At 39.8% G+C, this 25,056-nt stretch overlaps 1 non-coding gene and 1 pseudogene across 2 annotated transcripts in view; both read left to right on the top strand.

The window, feature by feature from the left end:
* The first annotated feature begins 311 nt into the window (after window positions 1–311).
* LOC101388230 (C4b-binding protein alpha chain-like) overlaps window positions 312–25,056 on the top strand; it is a 41,444-nt pseudogene continuing 16,699 nt past the window's right edge. Inside the window, exon 1 of the transcript XR_015554503.1 lies at window positions 312–469. The product of XR_015554503.1 is annotated as a C4b-binding protein alpha chain-like (transcript). The remainder of the gene's footprint in view (window positions 470–25,056) is intronic.
* Window positions 2,264–2,370, top strand: LOC147917797 (U6 spliceosomal RNA). The gene has a single exon (XR_015549319.1). It is a non-coding gene; the product is annotated as a U6 spliceosomal RNA (small nuclear RNA).

The raw sequence follows: 25,056 nt of genomic DNA, 5'->3' as shown, positions 1-25,056 counted from the left end.
GCTGACAAGCCCTGTTGCCCACAGGTCCACACACACAGTCAACACAGTCCTGCCCCGTGTGAGCGCCCCGACCCCCAAGCGGACCCAGTCTCTCCACGGTGGGAGCCCCACACACTCCGCCACCACCCCACACTCTCCACCCACTCCTTGTGCACACCCTGCCCCGCTCAAGTCGGCTCAGTTGCCAGGCTGCAGAGAATCCAGTCACCAATCTATGCAGGCCCACACGTTGCCTGAGGGCTTGTTGTTGGGTGGGGCCAGTCTCTAGGGTGGGCTGCCTGCCCTGGCTGAGCTGGATTAAATCGGTGCTCTAGGGGGTGGAGCAGACCCTGGGCTAGCAGGCCTCAGGGAGAACTCCAATGGCGTCTGTGTCAGCACGCTCACACCAGGCCACAACTATGGCCACCGCCAATGTCCCAGTCCCTGGAGAGGTCTCACCCCTCACCAAGATGCACTCAGGGCCTATTAGGTGAGTCTCTTGTCACCAAAGCACTATGCACCTTTCTTTCTGGTGATTTTAGGATGCTTTCTGGAATGGGTGAGTTTGTGCACGGGCCCTTTGAGAGCCAGTTTTAGTTTCTTTGTGAACCGGGTTTTCTGGGGGTGCTCCCCAATGCTTTAGTAGCAGGCACAGTCAGATATTATGCCGCTGGTGTCGATTGTGCTGGGTCCACAAAATGCCCACAGCGGGGGCGCTCCCCGGCTCAGGACCCCGCGCCTCCAGGGAGACTGTGTACCTGTGAGCTGCTCCCGGCGGCCGTGAAGCTGGCGGCTTGTGACGGCGGCGTTTTTTCCTCTCCGGAAGGGAGTCTCTGCCTCTTCTACCCCAGTTAGGACTGTCCGCTGCTGCAGGAGTTCCTCTTATCCAATTTTTAGTTCTGTCTCAGGGGTAATTTTTCCACGAGTAGTTGTAAATTGGCTGTGTCCACGGGAGGAGGTGAGTTCAGAGTCTGCCTACGCCGCCATCTTGACTCCGCCTCCTTGTTCAAGACTCTTATCCATTTTTCTAAGGAATGGTCTACCTAGTTCTAATTATTTGTAGGCATTTTTAACATACTCTGGATAAAAGTCCTTTGTGAGATATGTATTGCAAAACACTTTTTCATGCTCTGTGGCTTGCCTTTTTACTTTCATAAGGTTTTCATAAGGTGTCTGATAAACATAAATTCCTAATTTTAATGTAGTACAATTTATCAAGTGTTTTCATTTTGATAAGGGTTTTTCTGTATCCTGTTTATGAAATCTGGCCCAGCAGCCTTGTGGCCAGCTCCGAGGCAGGCCAAGGCCACTCTCCAGGTTGCATGGGGACTTAGGTGCAAAGCTCACCACGTGCAGCCCCAGGCACCAGCACAGGCCTGTCTGGGGCAGGATGTCATAGTGTCCCCCGAGATTGGCCTTGTTTGGGCAGGCATTTGTCCTAAGAAGAATGCTCAGCCCCTTGGGTTTCTGGTACACTTAGCTTTGGGATCCAGCCTGCTTCTACTACTACTGTTCCTGCAGAATTGTTTTCTGGAATTCAGTTGTTCTGACCCAAGTAGTCGACATACATTTTCTGAGGGTCTACTGTGTGTCAGGTGCTGAGGGTACAGCGGGGAACAGACGAACATCTGTTCTGATCCAGTTGACTGTCCAGGGCAGGAGCCAGGCACTAAACACTAATCCTATAGATAAAATGCTCAAGTAACGACTATATTGTAAAAAGAGCGAGAGTAACATGTTAGAGATGGAGCGGGATGGTCTTGAAGGAAGCGCCATTTGAATCAGTTCCCAATACCAAAGCACATTTTATTTTTCAGTGATTATTCTTATAATGCAGTTTCGTAGTGCAGGGATTCCCTTCCCTAATATTTGTTTGTATTCTAAAACTTTCGATTATTTTATGACTTTAGAAGCTTATCAAAACAGTGTAGTAAGTGGAAACTATCCCATTGACTTCTGTGAGGCCCAGCTTTTAATTATGCGTGGAGACACAGCACAACAGGAAGTGAAGCAGAAATGAGAAACAGTATCTTAGCCTAAGTTCCAGATCAATCAGCCCAGGCCGGTTAGCACATGCAAAGCCTGAAAAAACTAAAGCAGTAGAGAATTATCTTATACAGATGGCAAGATATGGACCACTAAATGGGAAGGTATCAGAACAAAGTTGAGTAGAAATCTGTGAAAAAGTAAGCCAACAGACAGAAAAGAAAACAATAGATTCAACAGAAGAAAACTAATGGACTCTGATGACGATGATGATTATTGAATTAAAAATATTTAGACTGCGCTCGCTTTGGCAGCACATATACTAAAATTGGAACGATACAGAGAAGATTAGCATGGCCCCTGCACAAGGATGACACGCAAATTCGTGAAGCGTTCCATATTTTTAACTAGAAGGATGGGCAACTATGACGTACAACTGTCTACTGGGGATTTGGGGGAAAAAAAGGAGGAGGATTGGCAATAGATGTTAGCTCAGAGCCAGTCTTCCTCAGCAAAAAGAGGAGGATTAGCATGGATGTTAGCTCAGGGCTGATCTTCCTCACACACAAAAAATATATATATTTAGACTGGAACTTAATGGAACTATTCTAGGACAGATAATACTTGGCAGAAGTTAAGACCTGGTTAAATCTTTACTTTGTGTATTGTCTATATGCCTTTAAAGAAAATAAATTTGTTGTGCAAGAAAAAAAAAAACCTATGCCTATCCCAAGGTCACAAATACATTTACCCATGTTTGGTTTTAGGAGGTTTATGATTTTACTTTCACAGTTAGATCTGTGATCCACTAGAAATTGTTATGTTGTGAAGTAAAGAAGCAAGATTCATTTTTACCGTGTAGATATCCAACTGACCTGGCAACTTTTATTGAAAAGACCTCCCTTTCCCCCATTGCTCCGTAGTGTAACTTTGTCATAAATCAATTGACCATGTACATTTGGGGTTTGTTGCTTGACTCCCAGTTATTAACCTTTGATCTATTTGGCTGTCTTACACCAATACCACAATGTCTCATTCCCTATAGCTTTATAATAAATCTTGACTTCTGGCAGGGTAGGTTCTCCAATTTTGTTCCTCTTCTCCTCTTATTCCTCCTCCATGTCCTGCTTCATCTTCCTAGAAGTTGTTTTTACAATTTGGATCCTTCATATTCCATTTGAATTTTAGAATCAGCTTGTCAACTTCCATCAAAGTCCTACTGACATTTTTATGAGGATGAATCATATCTATAGGTCAGTTTGGGACATCTACACAACGTTGTGCCTTCCAATCCATAAATATGGCATTTCCCTACATTTATTTAGATCTTTTATTTATCTCTTTAGCTTTCAGTGAAGAGCTCTTACGCATCTTGCATTAGATTTATTCCTAGGCACTTGGAATTTTAAATTACATCTTTATAAAAATGTCTTTTTCATTAACTTTGTTGACAGTGTATAGAGTACAATTGGTTTTTCTTTTGACCTTGTATTTGGTGAGTTGCTAATGCTAATAAATTTTCTACATATTTCTTTGGATTTTCTGAGTTCTTAATTATGTCACCTGTGAATAATAACAGTTTCCCTTCCTTTTCACTCCTATCTATTTATCTATCTATTTATCTACCTATCTATTTATCAAATGATTGATATTCCATTTCCATTGATAGGACCTGCAGTTCAATGTCAAATGGAAGTGGTGATAGCAGTTGATCTCTCCTCTTTATTGATCTCAGGAGGAAAACTTTTAATAGTTCACCATTATATAGGATATTTGTTGTGGGTTTTTTGTAGAAACTCCTAATCAGATTGGGGGTGTTCCCTTCCATTCCTAATTTGCTAAGAGGTTTCTATTTTTATCATAAATAGGTGTTGAGTTTTATCAAATGCTTTTTCTGCATCTACCGAGGCTAGGAAAAACATTTGTTTTCCTGTTAACGTAGAGAATGCTCTAATGTTATTTGTAACTGCAAAATAAGCCACCACAAAACCTAGTGGCTTAAAATGACAACATTTATTTTGTTCATAAAGCTGCAATCTGGGAAGGACTCTCTGAGGACAACTTTGCTCTACTCAGTATCAGATACTCAGTATCAGGGGTGACTCAAAGACTGTGAGCTAGAGTTATATGAAGGTTTGCTTACTCATATGTCTACTACCTGAGCTGGGAAGAGACTATAAGCTGGGGGCTAGAATAGCTGGGGTTCCTCTTGTGTCCGTGTCTTTATGTGATATCTGTCCTTGGTATCACTAGTCTGGCCACTGAGGGGAGCTCCAACTATCAACTGCTATTTTAGAAGATACACCATATCCTATAGGTCAATACCCCAAATTCATAAGGTATTCTTTATCCACTGACTGAGCATTCAATAGAACATTCCACTCTTTTATGAAGTCAGCTGCTTCTGTGGGATGGGATACAAGGTAGGACCAGTGAATTTCAGGAGCATCAGTCCATTGACTTACTTTCCATCATCAAATAAATTTCTTGATCAGAAGCAATGTTGCATGTCCTACCACAACAGGGAATAAGGCATCCAGTAAGTCCACAAGTGGTTTGGCTGGCAGAAGCCTGGCCACAGGGATGGTAACTCTAAATCCAGATAAGAATCTATTGCTGAAAAGACAAATCACTGTATCATCCAAGATGGGAAGTCAAGTGGTTGGTTGGCCTCCCTGGGATATGGATGTTGGTAGATAAAGTGCCAGCTTTCTTGTTCCAGGTAGGATATGTCTGAGGCATGTTCTACACTCACTGCCTAAGATTCCCTAAAAGATTTAGCTTCAGTTGCCCACAGAGGTAACCTGCTCACTAATGCAAGCTGTATTCATTTTCTCCCCTTCCATTTTAACGTCCGTATTTCTTTAATGGTGCATTCTAGGATCACCTCTCACATAGATTGCTAGCACTCAAATCCTTGTCTTAAGGACTGCTTCTTGGCAGGCTAAGGCAAATAGTGAGTTTTTATCCATTAATGTATTTTGTTCATTCAATAGGTGTTGATGTGATCTTTTCGTGATGAATTGGGCCATAGGAGGAGGGTTTTATCACTTAAGATTTTAGCCCTGTTCCTGACCTTCCTGTCTATTTAAGATAATAAATATCTTTTTTTTTCACTTTTTTTTGCCATTATTGCACAAACTGAGAATTTCTGAACTGAAAATATCAGAGCCCATTCTAGTCTCAAACCCTTCTTTAAACATATGTGGAGACTGACGCCTGAGTTATTGAGACCCGTGGCTAAGCCACAGGGCTAATTCTCAGTAGATCATATAGGGATTTGGTCTCCTGATAGAGCAGGTAGTCTGGGGTCTTTTCTACCGTAGTAGAAGCAGAACATTCCTAGGCATGGTCTCCTAAATGACAGGTTCAGGATCCTGCAAAAGAAACGTTTGCAATCTGATTCCATTAAATAGAAATTAGTTTGGTATAGTAGAAAGAGCTTGAGATTTGAATCAGACTGGGTTCAGAAACTGCCATTTCCTCTGATGAGAAAAGTTTGGGAAGTATACTCAGTCTTCTTCATCTGAATCAGTTTTTTTATCTGTAAAATGTGGTTGTAATACCTATGTTTAGTTTTGATTTAAGAAATTAAATGCAATGATGCATGTAAAAGTTTGGAAGATGGTTAATAAGTAGATGCTGTTTTTTTAAAACAATCTTCTGTTAAATTACTTAAAGTCTCTCTTTTATCTGACATACTCTGATTTTATTCTAGTTCCTCTTTATAAGATTAAGCAACCACATGGTGAGTTTATTTGCTTTCCTTTCTCTTCAGGAAAGTTGAAATTTAATTGGGCTGTCATCACTTTTACAGAGGAATCCACCCAGTTATTTCCAGAGAATGTTCCTCTTTATTTTTGAGAGCTAAACAACTTGGTTGTTACACGGCTCATGTTGCACTCATTATAGTCCTCTTTGGTGGTAAAGGTCACTTTCGGACATTTTCCAGTGTTCACCATCCTCTGTAGATGAATACCTATGTATCTTCAAGCAACAGATATCCACAGCTGGTCCAAGGGGGAAAACATGAAATCCAGGTTGGTAAATTTACCTGTGGTCTTCTCAGAGACTAAAAGAAATTATCTGAGTGAAAGAATCAGATAGTTATTAATGGACTAGTCTTAACCCAGATAGTTATTAACAAACTAAGTCTTGGGGTTAACAAATATGCCTTTTGCAACTTATCATTTACTGCTTTTGTCAGAGATATAATGCTGGGCTGGAAAGTCCTTCACTCTGATCCCGTGCCATCAAGAAATTCTTGAAGTTGTCATGATCCTTTGTCAATTTGTAATGCTTAATCCTCTACCATATAATTTTCCATGCATGCTTTATCTGTGCTGTAAACAGCACTCTGAGAAATTTGCCTTTACTCTCTAACTAGTGTAACCTCAAAGTTGATTAATTTGGTGTCATAGATACTCAAGGCAACTTAAATATTGAGGGAATAATTGCTGTTTGGACTGTTTTTTTCTCTTTTCACAATTGTGGACTTGCATACTTTCTCTATTCCAATTAGGCTGTCAAGTGTTTAAGAAGAAATTTAACTAGAGTTCTTTTTTATCCCACCTTCCTACTGAGAATTAACACTAGTGAATGAAGACCTGACACTACTGTGAGATGGCATGGAATGTACCTCAGCATCTCACCCTGATCCCTGAAGGAAGTGTCACACACACTGTACCATTTTCTTAGTTTTCCTTGATTACTCACAGAGCAATGATGTCTACATAGAGGCAACAAGCCAACAATTCACCCCTACCCCCTACAACAGTGAGAAAGTCTCCGGGTTATGATCATAAGTATCCACAGAATCTCAGAGAGCTTTCATGTCAAGCTCATATCATTCTCCCCAAGACTTGGAGCTTTATTTGCTTGACCGTTTTGGGTCCTGTCCAGTACCCGGTCTACTCAATTCTGCCCCTCCCCTTAGTGACTCAAAGCTGTGGCCTTGCCAAAACTTAGTTCCTTGGTTCAGGCATCCATTTACTACTGACTTAGAACCTTCACTTCAGCCTGATTCAGGGCATCTGAGAACACTGAGCCCCACTGCTATCTCTCTGAGACTCTTCACCATGTCCCCCAAGTTGCAGGGAATTTTCCCAGCACTGTGCCTCCTTGGGGTCCTGTCTCTACTGCAATGCCCACGTGTCCTGTGTGGTGAGTACAGAGGCAATTGAAAAGAGGGGAGAGTTTCAACCAAGGTATGGAGAAGAATTCTAATGACTAAGAATTAGTTAGATATCACCAAATGGCAATAATTCAGTACAATTTTGGAGAAGTACAATGAAGTATTTTGTTAAGAAATGTATGTAAATCGTTTTAGTCCTCCCAGTATAAGCTACAGTTACTTGGAAAGCAAAATATTACAAATCCTTGAGGAGCTTATCTAGCCACAAAAAAACCTTTCAATTTTTATATGAATGTATTATATTTAAATGGATACTCCTAAATTCTTAAAGAATTAATTCTTCTATAGGGTTAATTACTTTCCTATTGCATTAGTGATTGAATAGAAAACTTTTGCCATCCAGAAAGGAAAATTTTATGTTATTACAAATAATGAGTGAATTTATTAGAGTAAAATTACAAAGCATCGTATAAATTGAAAACATTATAAAAGTGTTAGGTATTTTATTGCAAATTAGGTTATAATCATCCCTAACCAATGAGCGCTAAAAGGGTTTGCAAGGACCCACAGTCCACACTAGAGTAGTGCTAGTTATAAATGCAGATATGAGTACTTGTTTTAGTTTATAAATGGAAATACACCAATAACAGTCACATTTCTTATTCATCTGCTGCTATGACTTCTTCTTTAAAAGAAAGAATTTGTAAGACTATTTTTTAAATATATACATACATATCTCTTATACCATTTATCGGAGCATTTAATGCTCTATGACAAAATCATGCCGTAGAGAAGAGATTTCACCAACAGCTGTGTCCATTTCAATGGAGACTCTGTTTTCTATTCATGTGATATTGGGTATTTTCCCCATTCTGATGATACAAGGATTACATGCCAAGCAGAGGGAATGTGGGATCCCAAAAATGCCACCTTGTCATCCTTTGTCAAGACTAATTTCTAGGGCCCCAGAATGATTTCATGCTGTTCAGGCTTTATGAACTTTCTTTCTTCTTTGTTTGTTTTTTTTGTGTGTGAGGAAGATTGTCCCTGAGCTCACATTTGTGCCAATCTTCCTCTATTTTATATCTGGGATGCTGCCACAGCATGGCTTGATGATCGATGTGTAGGTCCACACCCAGGATCTGAACCCATGAACCCCAGGCCACAAAAGCAGAGCTGCAAACTTAACCACTAAGCCACTGGGCTGGCCCCTCTGAACTTTCTTAATATCACAGAGTGACTTCGGAGTTGTTTTTCTAAGGAAAGTACACAAGTATTTTACTTTGGAAGTTTTTACAACATAATGGTGGCTATTTTAAGGGAAATTGTAAGGTTATATAAAAGAATTCATATTTCCTAGGTGATTCTCCTCTCTCAGAAATTGAAATGGCTAAATGTGTTATTCTTCCGAAGCTCTACCCCACCTCATCACTCTCATTGCCTTCCCTGAGCAACATCCCCTGGACCTTCCAGGCCTCCTCTTCCTTTATGAGGCAGTGATGGTAGATTACGTTCAACAAGTCACAGAGACTTGTCATGATTCCTTCAGGTTTCTTTGTATTTATCCCTTCCTCTTCCATTCCCTCAAAATCCCACCTTACCTCTGGTCCGTGTTCAGTATAAGATATTCCCCAATCTGTCTCACTCTGGTTCTGAGCTTGCCTCTTTTTCATCCTTCAATAACAACTTTCTGCTGCCTCTAAGCCTTTGTTCAAATCATCACTCCAAGACAAAATGCCTGTCTCTATCTCATCCATCAAAGAAATTTCTATCCAAACCTTAAAATATACTTCCAGTCTCCTCTAGGAAACATCATCTTATCCTTTCTCCCTTAGTTTTCTCTTTCCTTCTTTTTCATACCTGTTTTGCTGGCATTCCTTGTCTTTAAACACATTATTAAAAACCGACTGATATTGTGGTTTTGCTATTCATGTGGTTGTGATTTATTTTCCTTACAGTGTTGCAAGAATTATGCCTCAATGTCTGCTGAACAGCCTCACTGGGATCAATTTACATAAATATTTGCTGGGTTAATTCATAAAAAGGCATTTTTTAATGATGTGTTTGATCTGTGGCTTAGAAAATTCCATTTGTGAACCCTAGGCTTGCAGACAGGGAATGTGCATTTTGGACCTACAATGGCAAGAGCAAAGACACGAAGATACTTGAGACGTGTTCCCTGCTCTCAATAGGGAAAAAATATAAATATGAATAGTATAAATTAGCTGTTAAATAATCACTAGAGAATATAGACTGAAGCCACACATAATATGGACTTTTGAGCAAGACAGATCTCAGTTGTCTCTGTCACTCAGTAGCTGCCTCACTTGGAACAAGATACTTAACCTCTCCAAGGGTCTGTTTTCTGCTATAAAAAAGTGGGGAAGATGATAATGTCTACCTCTCAGGAATGTTGTGAGGATTGAATGAGAGAATATGTGAAATGTCTAGATTACGTATACATACTATCTATAGTATACATACTATATGTATACTATGTATGGTGTACATTATGTCATAGTATACATAAATAATGTATACATAATGTGTAGATTATAGTAAGATCTTAACAAACAGTTGGATAGGATATATAATCTCTTCCTAATAACTGCTGTAGCAACTCAGAGAAATAAATGATAACTATTTGCTGGAGCAGTAAGAGACACCCTCACAGAGCAAGTGGGACTTGAGTAGCAAACAGAGAAAGAGTAACAATCTAGGTAGGAGAGAGGATATAAGCATAGGCACAGATATGGAGATGTGAGTGGCATATTTGGCTAGATGGATTAATTAGCCTACAGAAGAGAGTTCATATAAGAAAATAGTGATAGTCAAAGTTGAAAGATCCATGAGAAAGGCCAGGAGAGGGTCTTCTAAATACTCATGTGTTGTAAATGTTTTTAAACTTTTATTTCTAAAATGTATACAATTCTGAAACTTCATTACTTGGTTTCAGTCTTAATGAAGCCATAAGAAGATGGATGTTATTTGTCACTGTTTTTGAATAATTTTTAAAATTTACATGTTCATATAGGTTTAATTCAACTTCTCATTTTGGAGTCTCCTATGAAATTATTTAGTTGGAGGGAGACGACTGCGTTGGAGAACTTTAGAAAATCAAGGACAGGGAAAGCAGACTCCAACTGTCTCAGGACACTGTTTCCCCAGTTTCTCTTTGGTGATGAGATCTTCCAAAGGTGGAAATGAGATTGTCAGCCATAGGAGCCTCCGCAGGGTGATTTTGCTAGCCATTAGCCTCACTTTTTATTTTTCAGAGTAATGTTGCCAATACCAAAGCTGAAGAATGGCAAAATCACTCACCAGAGAAAAAGTGGTTCCGCTAATAGCTGTGTCTATTCCTACGGAGATGTGGTTTCATATATACGCTATGAGAAATATGTTTGAAGCCAGATGTGAAGCAGATGGTATGTGGAGTCCCAAAGCTCCAACATGTGACCAGAGTAACAGCTTATGGAATTATGTTACTTTAGAAGTTTCTTCACATCAAAGTGATGGAAGGTGTTAAAGGAAGGTTTCAAATTAGGTAAAAGAGTTTGTATATTCTGCGTGATGCTTGGAATGGATAAATTTGTTAAAAAGCACTGCCTCGGTTCCAACTCGCTCTTTTTCCCCATTGTTTACCACCATTCTCTTGACCTTCCGGTTTCCTTTTCTTTTCTGAGTCAGTAAAAATAGGCCACATCTAATAGATCAGCTAGACTTTTGAATTATTACCTTCTGTTTCCTGTTATTTATTCTCTTTTCTTCCTTTCCTTCTGTTCATATGCCTTAACCTGCAGTACAAGACCCACCCAAATCTATTTGAACCTGCCTTTCTGAACTTCCTTCCTTTCTTCCTTCTTTATCTCCTATACACTGGAGCATCACCATGCCAGCTACTTCTTGAGTTATTTAGTAGAAATAACAAGATACCATTCATGTACTGGATCAATGTGGTATTCTGTGGATGTCCAGATAGTCATGATATCTTCAGACTCTATTATGACAGAGGCAGGTGAGTTATCATAGCCCAGGGCTAAAACAGCAAATATATGATCTTGACCCCTCCATGTGTATGCAAACCGTTTCTGACCCTCTTTTCCAATAGAGATGGAAAAGAAGGCCTCTGATAAATCAGTTGCCTCATTTACCCAAAGACATATTAATCTGCTCTAGCAAAAATACCACATCTGATACAGTGGCTGCAATTGGGGCTAAAATGTTGAGTTTTCAGTAGTCTACTGTAAGTCTCCAGAATCCTAGTTTTTGTAGTAGACAGACTGGTGAAGTAAATGTGGTTATGATGCAGATGACCAATTCTGCATCTTAGTTCTTTAGGAGTGGCACTAATTTCTCCCTTTTCCCTTACACCTCAGCACGTGATATTTTTTTCTAATTTACCTTCTTTGCCTCAAGGGGGAGGGGGTGGTATCAATGGCTTTTACTTGGCCTTCTTGGATACAATAGTTTCTTCCCCATAGACCAAGGACCCAATATAGATGTTGTGCCAACTACCAATTTTCTCTATTCCGATTATACTTTCAAATATAATGGAAAAGACCACCAAGTGGTCTAATAGGGGAGCCATGTTGGTTTCAGGTATCAATGTCAACTCAAGATCTATGTCCATTAATCCTTGGATTATTGTGCACCTTTTACCAGCACACAGTTAGCTACAAACATAGTCAGAGGTTCACTTGGAAGACTTGGGGACTCATTACTGTACATAATTTCCAAGGTGTTGTAGTATCTTTCTCCTGGGAACTGTCTTTTTCTTCAGTCAATGATCTCCAGGTCTGACAGCCAGCGCAGGTCCAAAACTGAGCAAGGGATTGTGACTTTTTATTGGGCCAAATGCCATCAGTCTCCTGATCATCCATCCTTAGTTTCTTTTGATGGTACAAATTGAGTAGTATCTTTGCCAGCTGCTCATCTATTTTCACCCCTATAAACAACGTGTTCTATTAACCATCTTCATAACTCTTAGGCACCTCCGGTTGTCTCTCTACCTTGCCACTCATTATGATGATTACATTTACTTAGCTTCTAAAGCATATGAGCACCTCTCTGATTGCTATTTCTAAGAGTGAAACTTGTTCTTTAATGGTCTTCCTATCATTAGCTCTGGCCTTTGATATTAGTGCTCCTCTTGTGGGGGAATTCCTTATGACCTTGGTAAATGTATCCTCCAGGCCTTCCTATATAACATAATTCATGATTATGTTATATGATTTTCCGGCATATATAGAAGATCCACTCCAGCATGCTCACTTCCCTGAGTCATTTAATCTTTCTTTTTATCATCTGCCATGGCAATTCCAGAATTTCAATCTCACTTACTGTGGGCCATCATGTTTTGCATGCCTCTAGGAGGCATCTTAGGACAGTACTTATAGCTACTAAGTCCATCAGTATAGTATTTTATCTGACATTCTTGATGATCTGTTTTATTTAAATTTCTCAAGCAGTGTTTGTGGAACCTGACAGTGTTCTCTTTAAGAGAGGTGCTCTGCACCTTGTCATGTCTATTATTTCAACATGCACGTCATCATTTTTATTCTTTCTATGAGCTCTTTTCTAAAGGATATTATAGTTCAGTAAGTATATTCTTGGTGGGGATGGATGGACCATTTTGCTTGGGAGCAATGACTCAGAGATGGTGAATTTATTTAGCATCTTTATAGTTTCTCACAGATGCACTTCTCTGCATCTAGCCTGAAATCGATGCAGTGTACCGTTGGTACAACGTAACTTTGGGCTTAATCTAGCCTTCACGCCAAAATAGTCCCTAACCAGTGTAAAGTTTAGTGCACTTGTCAAAGAAATGAAGGAAAACCTAAGTGCTTGGGGCCGGCCCAGAGGCGCAAGCGGTTAGGTGCACGTGCTCCACTGCGGCGGCCTGGCGTTCACCAGTTCGGATCCTGGGCGCGCACACACGCACCGCTTGGCAAGCCATGCTGTGGTGGCGTCCCATATGAAGTGGGAAAGATGGGCACGGATGTTAGCCCAGGGCCAGTCTTCCTCAGCAAAAAAAGAGGAGGATTGGCAGATGTTAGCACAGGGCTGATCTTCCTCCCAAAAAAAAAAAACCTAAGTGCTTGTGATTCCCTTTGTACTACCTACAGTTCCTCAGCCTGAGGCTTACAAGAGGGCAGCACAGATCTTGGGTTTGGCTAAGTGATCCTATGGGCAAAGAAGATGAAAGGACAGAATGAAACCTTCTACAAACCACGCAGATTCTGGGATGTGTTATTTTTTATAGTCTCAAGCTCACACTCTCTCACTTTTATGTCTCACCAACAAGGTTGCTATTTTCCTCCTATCATTGCCCATGGACATCCTACCTACACAAATACAGTCATACACTTGATTCAGAAAGGAGGTTACGTATGAATGTAACAAAGGATACACTCTGGTTGGACAGACCAGATTCTCGTGCAGTTCTTTATGCTGGACACCTGAATCCTCTCAATGTAAAGGTAACCCCAGATCCCTTTTCAGCTCATGACTAAGCAGGTGGAACTGTCATGAAGGGATTGAGAGTCAAGTTTCTTCTCTGCCAGAGGCAACATGAAAACATTTGATTTGATTAGATTTATTTTGAATAATTACCATAGTCAGATGGTGCTCAATACAAATAATACAAAAGGCATACAGAAGCAGTCATCTCTCTCTTACTTCTTTCTCTCAGGCACAAAATTCAGCCTTCTTGAGGCATCCCCTATTCCCACTTTCTTATATATATTTCCAGAAATATTCTACAGGTGGTACAATTTATGTGATGGTAGCTGTGGCCTGTAGCAAAATTTTCATGGATACTTGTTCTAGCATGAATGTAGGCTCTCATGGGCTAATTCCAAACACCATGAAATGACAGATATTTCTATGGGATCCTTGTGCACGGCACCACCTGCCCATGATGTGGGCATGTGGTGGGGGACTCCCGGTTTGCCAATCTGTTACAGGGACAGGAGGAGTCAAGATCGGGTCCCAGTTTTATGTGCACACAGGCTCAGTATCACTTTGCCATCAACACCTCCAGGGATTATTTGCCACCATTGTCTCCAGCACACAGGAGGATAATAGGCAAGAGGGAAGATTTCATACCTAGTGTCTTGCTGGAATCAAGATACGAGAGATAGCTGCTTTGATAGCTGAGAATCTGGGGTCACACACCTTTTTTATATCCTGTCCTGTTATTTAAAAATGTTATAACCTTGGGCAAATTTTCTTTTTTTTTTTTTTTGTGAGGAAGATCAGCCCTGAGCTAACATCCATGATAATCCTCCTCTTTTTGCTGAGGAAGACCGGCTCTGAGCTAACATCTATTGCCAATCCTCTTCCTTTTTTTTTCCCCCCCAAAGCCCTAGTAGATAGTTGTATGTCATAGCTGCACATCCTTCTAGTTGCTGTACGTGGGACGCAGCCTCTGCATGGCTGGAGAAACAGTGCGTGGGTGCACGCCCAGGATCCGAACCGGGGCCACCAGTAGCAGAGCGCGCGCACTTAATCACTAAGCCACGGGGCCGGCCCTTGGGCAAGGTTCTTAACCTTTCTGTATCTCATTTTCTCCTAGATTTCTCCTAGATAAAATGGAAATAATAACAGTGCTCATTTCATAGAGCTGAGTTGGACTTAAATGAGGTAATCACATAAAGTACTAGCCCGAAGTCTGATATATAGCCAATGCTTAATACATACGTTAATGGATATTATTTTAATCATCAAAATGAAAGAAAAGATAAAACAGCAGCACTTAAATATAGTTAATTTTATTACCATAGACTCATATCTTTCTTTTTAGATTTACAGATTGCTTAAAACTGTTTCCGTTGTAGCTGTGTCTGAAACCAGAGATAGAAAATGGAAAGCTGTCTGTGGATAAGGACGAATATGTTGAACCTGAAAATGTCATCATCTAGTGTGACTCTGGCTATAGTATGGTTGGCCCCCAAAGTATCACTTGCTCGGAGAACAGAACCTGGTACCCCAAGGTGCCCAGGTGTGAGTAGATGAGTGGCACAATCCAAAGAAGTTCCTGTGCTATCGAACCCTAAAAAACCCCCATGCCACCCACAGAGCACTGTCCTAACCAGCAATGATGAGATCTGACTTGTCAGGATTAATTTCTCAGTTAGTCAATGGAACTCTTTTTTTTTTTTTGCCTTGAAGAAATCTGATAAGTTATGAGTGGCAAGTTTCTCTGCTCTCACTTGACAGCAGAAAAAAATGAGCCCCTTAGGGAGAAGAGGGTCTCATAGGCTTCTAACATTAAATTTTCTAGGCTGTATAATATACTGTTGTTCCTTTTTTGGAGAAGAAATAGCCCGTCCCAATGGAGGCCTTCTGGGAAGCTGTCTCAGAACAGATCTACATCCCTCTGGGAAAGACTATGATAGGGCCCAAAGTGCATTCTGGTTTTCCTGCTCACCCGCCAGTCCTAGGGTTGGTCTTGGACCTGATCCTGTAGTCGTGCCATTGTCAGGATGTACCCTCCTCGGGAGGTGGAGAGAAGCCTCTCAAGCATATTTACCACCCATATCACTTTTAGGAGGTCCCTGAAGTCTGTGAGCAAGTGCTAGCAGGAAGAAAACCTGGAGGATGTGAAAATGGCCCTGGAAGAGTATAAGCTTCTCTGGAGATTCAACTACTAGAACTAGGAACAGACAAAGGAAATCCCCTCTGGAGTCATCAGTGTAATTTCTCCCAAAAGAGGCAGAAAAAGGCGCCTTGCTGCTTTCAATTCAATATGGATCACTTTAGTTTATCAACTTTACCATCTCTTTGGTACCAAAATTCACTGTAATAAATATTCACATATCAAAACTATTTGTCTCCGTGCTCGGTTAGGACCCCATCAAAAAGTTCCTAAATAAACTCCTTACATTAATACTTTTATTTTACTGTGGAGACCTTGAAAATGTACATTTGCATAATCACCCCTGTATATTTCCCTTGAATGCCTTTATTCCAGAGCTATACATGTCCGAATCACTCATGTCCTTAAAACCTCAGATTAAATGTCAACACCCCCAAAAAGCCTTGTCTATTCTCCCCCATTTGAAGGGAGTCATGCCCTTTTCTAAACCCCCATGCCCCGCTGCTTGGCATCTGGCTCACTAATGCTACTTCTTCACTTTTGCCTTACACAGCGGGGATTTACGTTTGTGTCTGACCTCCTTATTCCACCCTCAGAGAACAAATTCTGAAAGACTGATGTGTGAAGCCCACGCGGCAGCCACCTGTGTATTTCCAAGTCCTCCATCTGATTTGGTCCTCTTTGTCCTTGATAGAAAAGTAAAATGGCTTGAGCAACTATCCCACACACACGAGGAGAAACCTCACATCAATCAGTTTTATATCTCGGGGTACTTGGAGGCTTTTATTCCTTCCACTCACCACTTCCTCCAACTTTGCATCCTCTGAAATCTCTTTCTCACTCATATTTCAGCTCTGCTGGCTTTCTCATCTTTCCCTAGAACACAGAACCGTATGGGGAACAATGACCTCTTTTGGTTAATTTCTCCAAACATACTCAGAAGAGGAAATAGCATGTTGCAGGCTTTCACTGAACTTTAAAGATAACAGAGGGGCTTGAACTATAAGAGAAACCTACTTAACATGGAAAGTACATATCCATGTTCTTGAAAGCCATTACCTGCTTCTGCTGGTATCGTTTGGTTGATATTTATTTTGGTTTCCCCTAGACGAAGGATTTGTGGGTAACTAGTTTCCTTGGTTGGTGGGCCCAGAAAGCATAGTGAGCAAGAGGATGGTAAGACGGGGAAGGGAGGTCAGCCTAAGCAGGGAGCATTATTGAGGGGATTACTGTCATTACTAACAGGAGCTCAATTATGCTGACTACCCTCTGAAAGTGTGTGCAACACACCTTTGATTTATCCTCCTGAGGATGAGGACCTGGGATATTTATCCACCAACTCCCTTTCCTCACTGGTAGAGGCTTACTCCGGTGGCATTGACTCCCAAGACATCTCACAGTTTCTGCAGATCAGCTGAGCAGGTTTCTGAGCACAAGAACCCTGGCAACTGGTGACATATGGGGCTGCTTGCAGTAACCTCCAGGGTAGGGACATGAATGGAGCACAGATGGCCTTTTCTACAGTTGCCTTTTCTCTGTGACTCTCTGTTGACACCTGTTCTAGTCTACCAGTCTCTCTCTCTACTCAAATATCTCATTTTCCCTTATCAGACCCCTGCATCATTTGCTTTTAGTTGGCTCTAACACAATTCCCTTCACTTTCTTAGAGTGAGTCATTTAGCTTTCCATCTCGCATTGGACTTTGTGCCCATAGTGATATCTCTTGTTATTTGCATCCTCACAAATCAAATATTTGCTAAACTTACCTGCAAAACAGCTTAATTAAAATTTACAATAAGTCAAAAATCCATTATAACAAATATCAAGTTTCTCTTTTTGGTTCAGGGCATGAGGATGTAGCCTGAGCACTTGGGGTACCTCAGACATTTTCTCAATAGGATCACCTCTCTGTTCACATTGTTGAAATGCCTTGTGCATTATACATAGCATTTCTCTACTTTATTCACTGAAAATATGATCTATGAAAGTGGAAAAGACTATTAAGAGTGTAAGTGAGACTAAGAGATCTAGAAAAGCCTCATTGGAAGAATTTATAAGAGAGGAACTCATTCAATCTGCTGCTCAAGATGATTGGTCAAAGAAGAAGGAAAGGACCCTGAATAATTTTATACCAAATACCAAAAATAAATTTTAGAACATACAGAAAAATAATTGCCAAGTCATAAGGTGGGCAGATGTATCACATTAAAAACAAAAAACAAAAAAACTGAATTGCCAGCATAGTCTCATGTTAGCAGGATCTGTATAATTGTAAGCAAAGGAAACCCAAACAGATGTCCAATCTATGTCTGTGGCTTCCTGTAGTGGTTCCCTATGTACTTCCAAGGTCTGCATGGTCTGGAAGAGAGGGTGTTGACCAGTTCCTTGGGGTTAGATATGGAAAACATTCTGGTACTTACTGTTTCACTCACTTGCTCTCACTGATTCTCACTCACCTTCTCCCACCGTCAAGAGAAACTACAGCACCACCTCCATCTCCCTCCTCTTGCCACCAAGCCTCCCTCAGAAAAGTCTTCAATCATTAAGTAATAATTTTTGATTATTACTTCCTTGTTTATTTTCTTTTTCAAGTCCAATTTGAATTAATTTTCTATCTTAAACAAGGTATTCAACTGTTCATTTACATTAGATAAATTTTTTTTGGAGAGTAGAATGAAACCTAATTTGTATTTGGTATTGTATCATATCATTGCATTCTCCACACAAAAACCCATTTGTGAGTTCATTGTGTGTTAGATAATTAGATAACTGATATCTTAAGGGTGTTATATATTCATAAATACTTGGTGGATTGTTATATAGGTGCTCAAAAATGTTTTTATGAATATTTGAGAAATTGAGTGGGGCGGTGAGACAGGGAAGGGAAGGCAGACAATAAGATGTGTATTGTCAAGCCACCTACCTCTGTGGGTGAGTGGAACCTAAACCCATGGGGAAACTATAAAGGGGTGTCAGACACATACCTGAGAGTTTTCCCACTCAAAGGGCAAGGGAGCTGGGATATTGGTATAATAACTTCCATCACTCATGGACATTAAGGTCTGCTTCTGGGAAGTGTTAATTACTTGGTATTTTTGACCTGCTGTGCAAGTCATCAGAGTAGCCTTCAATGGCTCTGTAAAAAGCTTGGGCAAACAAAGCAGATACTGGCTTTTGGAAATTGTCTAGGGTGTTCTGTAGTGGTAGGGCCCTGGTGATCTTGACAGGAATTTGACAGTGTCTGCCATACACTTCAACATGAGTGGATGCTCTCATGTCTGTATACTCACCTTCCTGCTCTGTCTTTACTTCTTGGACTCATGTTCTCCTCTTTCTTGGTTTATTTCCTCATTTTACTGGAATACATCCTCGAGGAGCTACCTATGAAATGATGCATAGAAAGTAAAATATTGAGCTCCTGCATATTTGAAACTGTCTTTATCTGAATACTTGATTCATAATTCAGCTGAATGTAGAAAACTGGATTACAAATAATTTTCTTTTAGAATTTTTAAAGAATATCTTCGAATGATAGTTTCCCCTACTGTAATTGAGAAGTCAGAAGCCATTTTTATTACTGGTCATATAGGATTTTTTCTTTATCTCCATTCTTCTACATGGAAACTCATATTCCTTTTTTCTGAGAAATTTTCTCAGAAAATTTTTATAGTATCTTCAGTAATTTTCTCTTCTTTGAAGAGAAAAAGAAAAATCGTTTTTCTTTATGGATATCTTACTGGTCAGATATTGGACTTCTTTATTAATCCTATAATTTTCTTAAATTTTTTCTTCTCTTTCCTACACCATCATCTCTGTCTCACTCCTCCCCCACATTCTTTGGGGATATTTCATTGACTTTGTATTTTAACTATTTTATTAATTTTATAAAATGTTCCCATCATTTAAAAAAATTGTTCTATTCTTTGTGGATATAATGACTACTCCCATATCTCCAGAGGATATTAATAATAGTTTATTTGGATGTTCTATTCTCTGTAAACTTCTGTTGATGATGATTCTAGATTACATGTTGATTTTTAAGGGTGAGACCCACATAAGCTGTGGATATTATGGGGAGATCAGACAGTGAGCTATTTTTTTCTTATTGGGAGTTATAGCAGAGGCTGCTAATTGTTTCCAGTACCCATTTTCCCCTACCTGCTTTAAGTAATAGAAAATACTCTCAGACCTTTAAATATCAGCAGGGCACATGGCTCCTCAGCTAGAGTCTCCCGTGGAGCAACCTCCCAATGGCTGCAACTTCTGAGTCACTTTCTTAAAAAGGAAATTGCTTACCTTCCACTTCCTCTTTCCCCCTATGAGGGTTGAGATGCTGACAGGTTGCTGGTGAGCTAGCTTCCACCGTGCTGATGAGGACAACACCCTAGGGGATGTTGGAGCAACAAAGAGGAAGGGACCTGATCCCTGGATGACCGCATTTGACAGAGCTGCTGACCAACCTGAATACACTTCTGCCCCTGGACTGTTGCATGAAAGAAATATAAACTTGACCTTCATTTCAGCAGCTTAACTTATACCCTAACAAATTCAGAGGAATCCCCAAATATCAGTGTTTACTGGTGTCTTCTCTGTTGTTCTCCAGTTCCTTCCAAGAAGGGTCCTTCAGTCTCCTGCCTGCTTCCTTATTAACTTGAATTTTTACTAAGCAAGATGGGGAAATTACTGCCTTTCTCCTTGTCCCTAAGCCCTCAGATTATTTCCACTGAAACATCACTTTTGCACTGTCACCATTGAGAGCGTTTACTTTCTTTCTTGAAATGATTGCTACCATCCCTAGAAAGTAGAGCGGTTATATTTGTCTCCTTGTTTTATGTGGAAGGTTTTCCCTTCCTCTAAGACAAGTTCATCTTTGTATTTCCCTCGGAGATCTGCCCATAGTATGTGTTGAATAATTATATCATGAATAAAGAGTGTATGGAGTTACATGAGACACCTATCTGGTGCTAATGTAACCCAACGAAAGATCAATTAAAATTTTCTGCTGGTAAATATTGTTCTCTGACTACAGGGAAACAAACTATGAGTATGTAATTCGTTCTCTTTCCAGGTTTAATGAGAGAGACTGGGGAGAAGGAAGTTGGTGAATCAAAGACTTTCAGATGAAAAATTATCTATGAATAGAGACTACAGATTGAGGTGCCACTTTGTAATGAGGGAAGCAAAGAGTCAGAAAAGGAACATGGTTTTCCAAAAATTCTTCTGATCCACAAATAGTCCTGTGAATAGCTCCTAATCCTGCGTTCCCATCAGTTTTAGCAAATTATCAACTTTCTGATACTGATATTTTTAGCTTTAAAGATAAGATGAATTATCACTCATAATGAATATTTATACATAACAAATGATGTATATTTATACAACTAAAAATTTTTCTTGCTAAAGAGTTTTCTTAAGTTTTTCTTTCTTTCATGTTTAGCTCAGTACCCAGTATAAACTTAATAATTTCAAAAAAAATTTTAGAATATATCAGTTTATAGTAGATATGCATAATTTAAACTTGCCAAAATAAAAGTGAAAAATCAAAATCATATAAGAAATAGAAGCAAATTTACTAAAATTTAATTTATATAATAATTTCGATTGAGCTTATTTTCAGTCAAACTAAAATGGAAATATAATGGATCAAAGATTTCCATTGTCTGGTAAAAAGAAACTTATTCGTTCTAAAGGATAGGCTTTTTTTGTCTGTTATGCAACTAGAAAATAAATTTAATGCAGGGGTTATTTTACAAGGAACAGTGAATAATATGATAGATAATGCCTTCAACCTCAGTTCATGAGTTTTTCAAAAAGCCAACTGCATCATCGCTTTATAAAACTGAAAGGATATAGGAAAACATGAGTCAGCATTGACACTTTTGCAAGGAGTTAAGCCACTGAGGTCCAGGCACATAGGTGCTAGAGATCTAATCTTATAACAAAGATTAGACCCTGGAATACACAAAGGAATAAATGAATAGCGTCTCTCTTAAACTAGTAGTTCCCAGATTGGCTAGTTTTACATTTATGTCTATGATCCATTTTGAGTTAATTTTTTCATATGGTGAAGGTAAGAATCAAGGTTAATTTTTTATGCATATGGACGTCCAATTGTTCTGGTACCATTTGTTAAAAAGACTACCCATTCTCCACTGAATTACCTTGGCACCTTTGTCCACAATCAATTAACCATATATATGTTAGTGTATTTCTGGACTCTATTTTTTTCTATTGATCTATAAATCCATTCCTATACCAATATCACAATATGTTGATCATTGTAGTTTTAATTTTTTTTTTTATTTACTTTTTTTCCCCCAAAGCCCCAGTAGATAGTTGTATGTCATAGCTGCACATCCTTCTAGTTGCTGTATGTGGGACGCGGCCTCAGCATGGCTGGAGAAGCGGTGCGTCGGTGTGCGCCCGGGATCCGAACCCGGGCCCCCAGCAGTGGAGCACGCGCACTTAACTGCCAAGCCACGGGGCCGGCCCTGTAGTTTTATAGTAAGTCTTGAAATCAAGAAGTACAAGTCTTTTAACTTTTCGTTCTTTTGCAAGATTGTTTTGGCTATTTTAGGTCCTTGGCTTATCCATGTACATTTTAGAAATAGCTCATCAATTTCTACAAAACATCTGCTGGAATTTGGATTGGAAAGTTTTGAAACTTGAGATCAATTTGAGGAGAACTGAAATCTTAATAATGTTGAGTCTTCCAATCCATAAACACGGTATATCACTCCATTACATAGGTTTTTTTTGTTTTCTTTGATAAATGTTTTGGAGCTTTCAGCTGCCATGTACCATATAGAGCTTGTGTCATTTTTAAAACTTTTTATTTGGAAATCATTATAGATTTACAGAAAGTTGAAAAGTTAGTACAGAGAGGTCCCATGTACCCTTCACCCAGTTTTTCCCAATGGTTATATCTTAGAGAACTATAACAATATCAATAATATCAGGAAATTGACTAGTTCAATGTCTGTATAGTTCTATGCTATTTTATCACAGTGTAGACTGATGAAACAACCACAGCAATTAAGATACAGAATTATTTCATCACCACAAAGATCCTCCCTGAACTACCCTTTTGATATTCACATTCACCCCTCTCCCCTGGCCTACCATCTCTAACACTGGTAACTACTAATCTGTTCTCCATCTCTATCATTTTGACACTTTGACAGTGTTTTACAAACGGAACCATACAGTACAGAATCTTTTGAAAATGGCTTTTGTCACCCAGCATATTGCCCTTGAGATGGAGGTACTTTTTAAATTTAAATTTCCAATGTTTCTTTGCTAGTATATACAAATACAATTGATTTTTATAACTTCACCATGTATATTGTGATCTTATTAAATTCTATCATTAGTACTAGTAAGTTTTCTATAAATTCTTTGGAATTTACCAAATAAATAATCATGTTGTCTACAAATAAACACAGTTTTGTTTCTACCTTTCCAAACTGTACACCTTCATTTGCTTCTCTTGCCTTATTGCACTATCTAGGACCTTCAATATATTACTGAATAGGAATGATGAGAGTAGATAGCCTTGCTTTGATTTCTAATCTTAGGGGAAAAGCATTCAGTGTTTCATCATTGAATGATATTATTTGCAGGGTTTCTTTACAGGGGTTTTCTTACTGTGATAGCTCTCATTCCAAAAGCCAGAAAACTAGTGTGAGGATTCTACAAACTGCTATACGCTTGAGAACCACAGAAATGATCACCAGGTGGGTCTATAAACCCAGTGGATCACTGTGAGATAGGAATCCTTTTATTGCCTGGCCCCTGTATCTCCTATTTTAAATGGACTCATGGTGACACTTTCCGTTTCCAGGTGTCAGAGACAGCTCAGATCCAACAGGCCTCTAAAGATTCTAGTGCACAATTACTTAAGTAAATTACTGAAGTTTCCTTTGGGGAAGGACTGGAGAATTACTACCATATATACTTGCTGTGCTGTTGTATGATCCTTGCTGATAGGGATCTGTCCTCACTTTCAGTCTGAGAACTGGTAAGAAAATTACCAGGGGGAAAACAAGGTAATTGGTCAACAGATCATGACTTTCTATTGAAGTGGCTTACCTCAGTCTTTGGATCATTCGTTCTTGATCTCTTTTGATTATATATCAAACAATATCCATGTTGGCTGACCTTTATGTTAAGAAACACCATATTCTATTAAACCTCTTCATAGATTCCTACAGGTCAGGAGGTCCTCTCCCAATGTGCATCCCAACATTGCTGCCCTAAATGCCTCACTCTTAAGGAGGCACTCACTCTCAGGTCAGCACTTGCACAACCCTGAAAATAAGCGCCTTCTTTAATTTTGCATTCTAGTCACATGTCTTCCATCACCCTAGTCCTGGCCCTCCAGTATTTTTCACCCAAACTGCTTCTGAAGGTTCAATGCTGCCGCTTAGCCCTGCTGTCCTGGAATTCTGTAATCCCCACTGCTACTAGGCAGCCACGTTCGATAATAGCATCTCTTATCATAAGATGCAGCCTACAGAGAGCCAGCCACGATCCAGTTTCTCTATAAGGACAGTTGCTCCCTGTCCTTATTCCTTATTGCCCTGGTAAACGGTACACCCTCAGGGTTCTCGTAAAGAAAACAGCTGGTAGGTTTTCTGGTTTTATAAAAATACATCTTTCTAGCATGTCTGCTTCTTTCAGCCTTTGATCACTCCCTACTTAGTCTGCCATGGCAGTTCTAGTATCTCTATACCATTTAATATTGACCATTATTTTTCTTAAGCTTCCAGAAGCATATAAGAACTGACTCCCAGGGCACTTGCCAGAGTTAAATCCTGTGTTACAGGTGAGTGTCCCCATCCTGACAAACTCCCCCTTATCTAGCTTTAGGATCCCCTCCTAGGCATACTCTCCCAACTCCTAACACATACTAGCTAGGTCCCAGAGATCCTGCATACGATTCCTCCCCTTTCTCTTCTCTTAACAGGCGCAGCATGTCCTTAGTCAGTTCATGCTGAGATTTGACTCCAGCTATTGGTCTGATGCCTAGTGGGGAGGCGGAGGCAGATCTTGAGGCGAGAAATTATGGCCTTGTAAGACACCTGCTGCATTTGATCCCCTTGCATGGTTTTCAAGCAACAGGGGTACTATCTTATAACAAAGCGAAGTGAGCCAATTACACAGGCTCTTTGGGTTTAGGGGAATCTGGAGTTCAAGGTTCTGTAGTGCATCTCCCCAGATATCCTCAAGCCAAGTCTAAAGGCACTACTTCTTCCATAAAGGCCCTGACTTAGTAGGAGACTTGCCAGGGCTAAGAATTCATCCTTTATTGAAGTTCTGCTATTCTTTTATGATTATATCCTGAGCTTGATTCTTA

Source organism: Ceratotherium simum, chromosome 2 (genome assembly GCF_057802395.1).
Source record: "Ceratotherium simum simum isolate JZ-2026a chromosome 2, ASM5780239v1, whole genome shotgun sequence".
Taxonomy (NCBI): Eukaryota; Metazoa; Chordata; class Mammalia; order Perissodactyla; family Rhinocerotidae; genus Ceratotherium; species Ceratotherium simum.
Note: the sequence above shows the minus strand (reverse complement) of the source record. Positions and strands in the feature narration are given on the sequence as shown.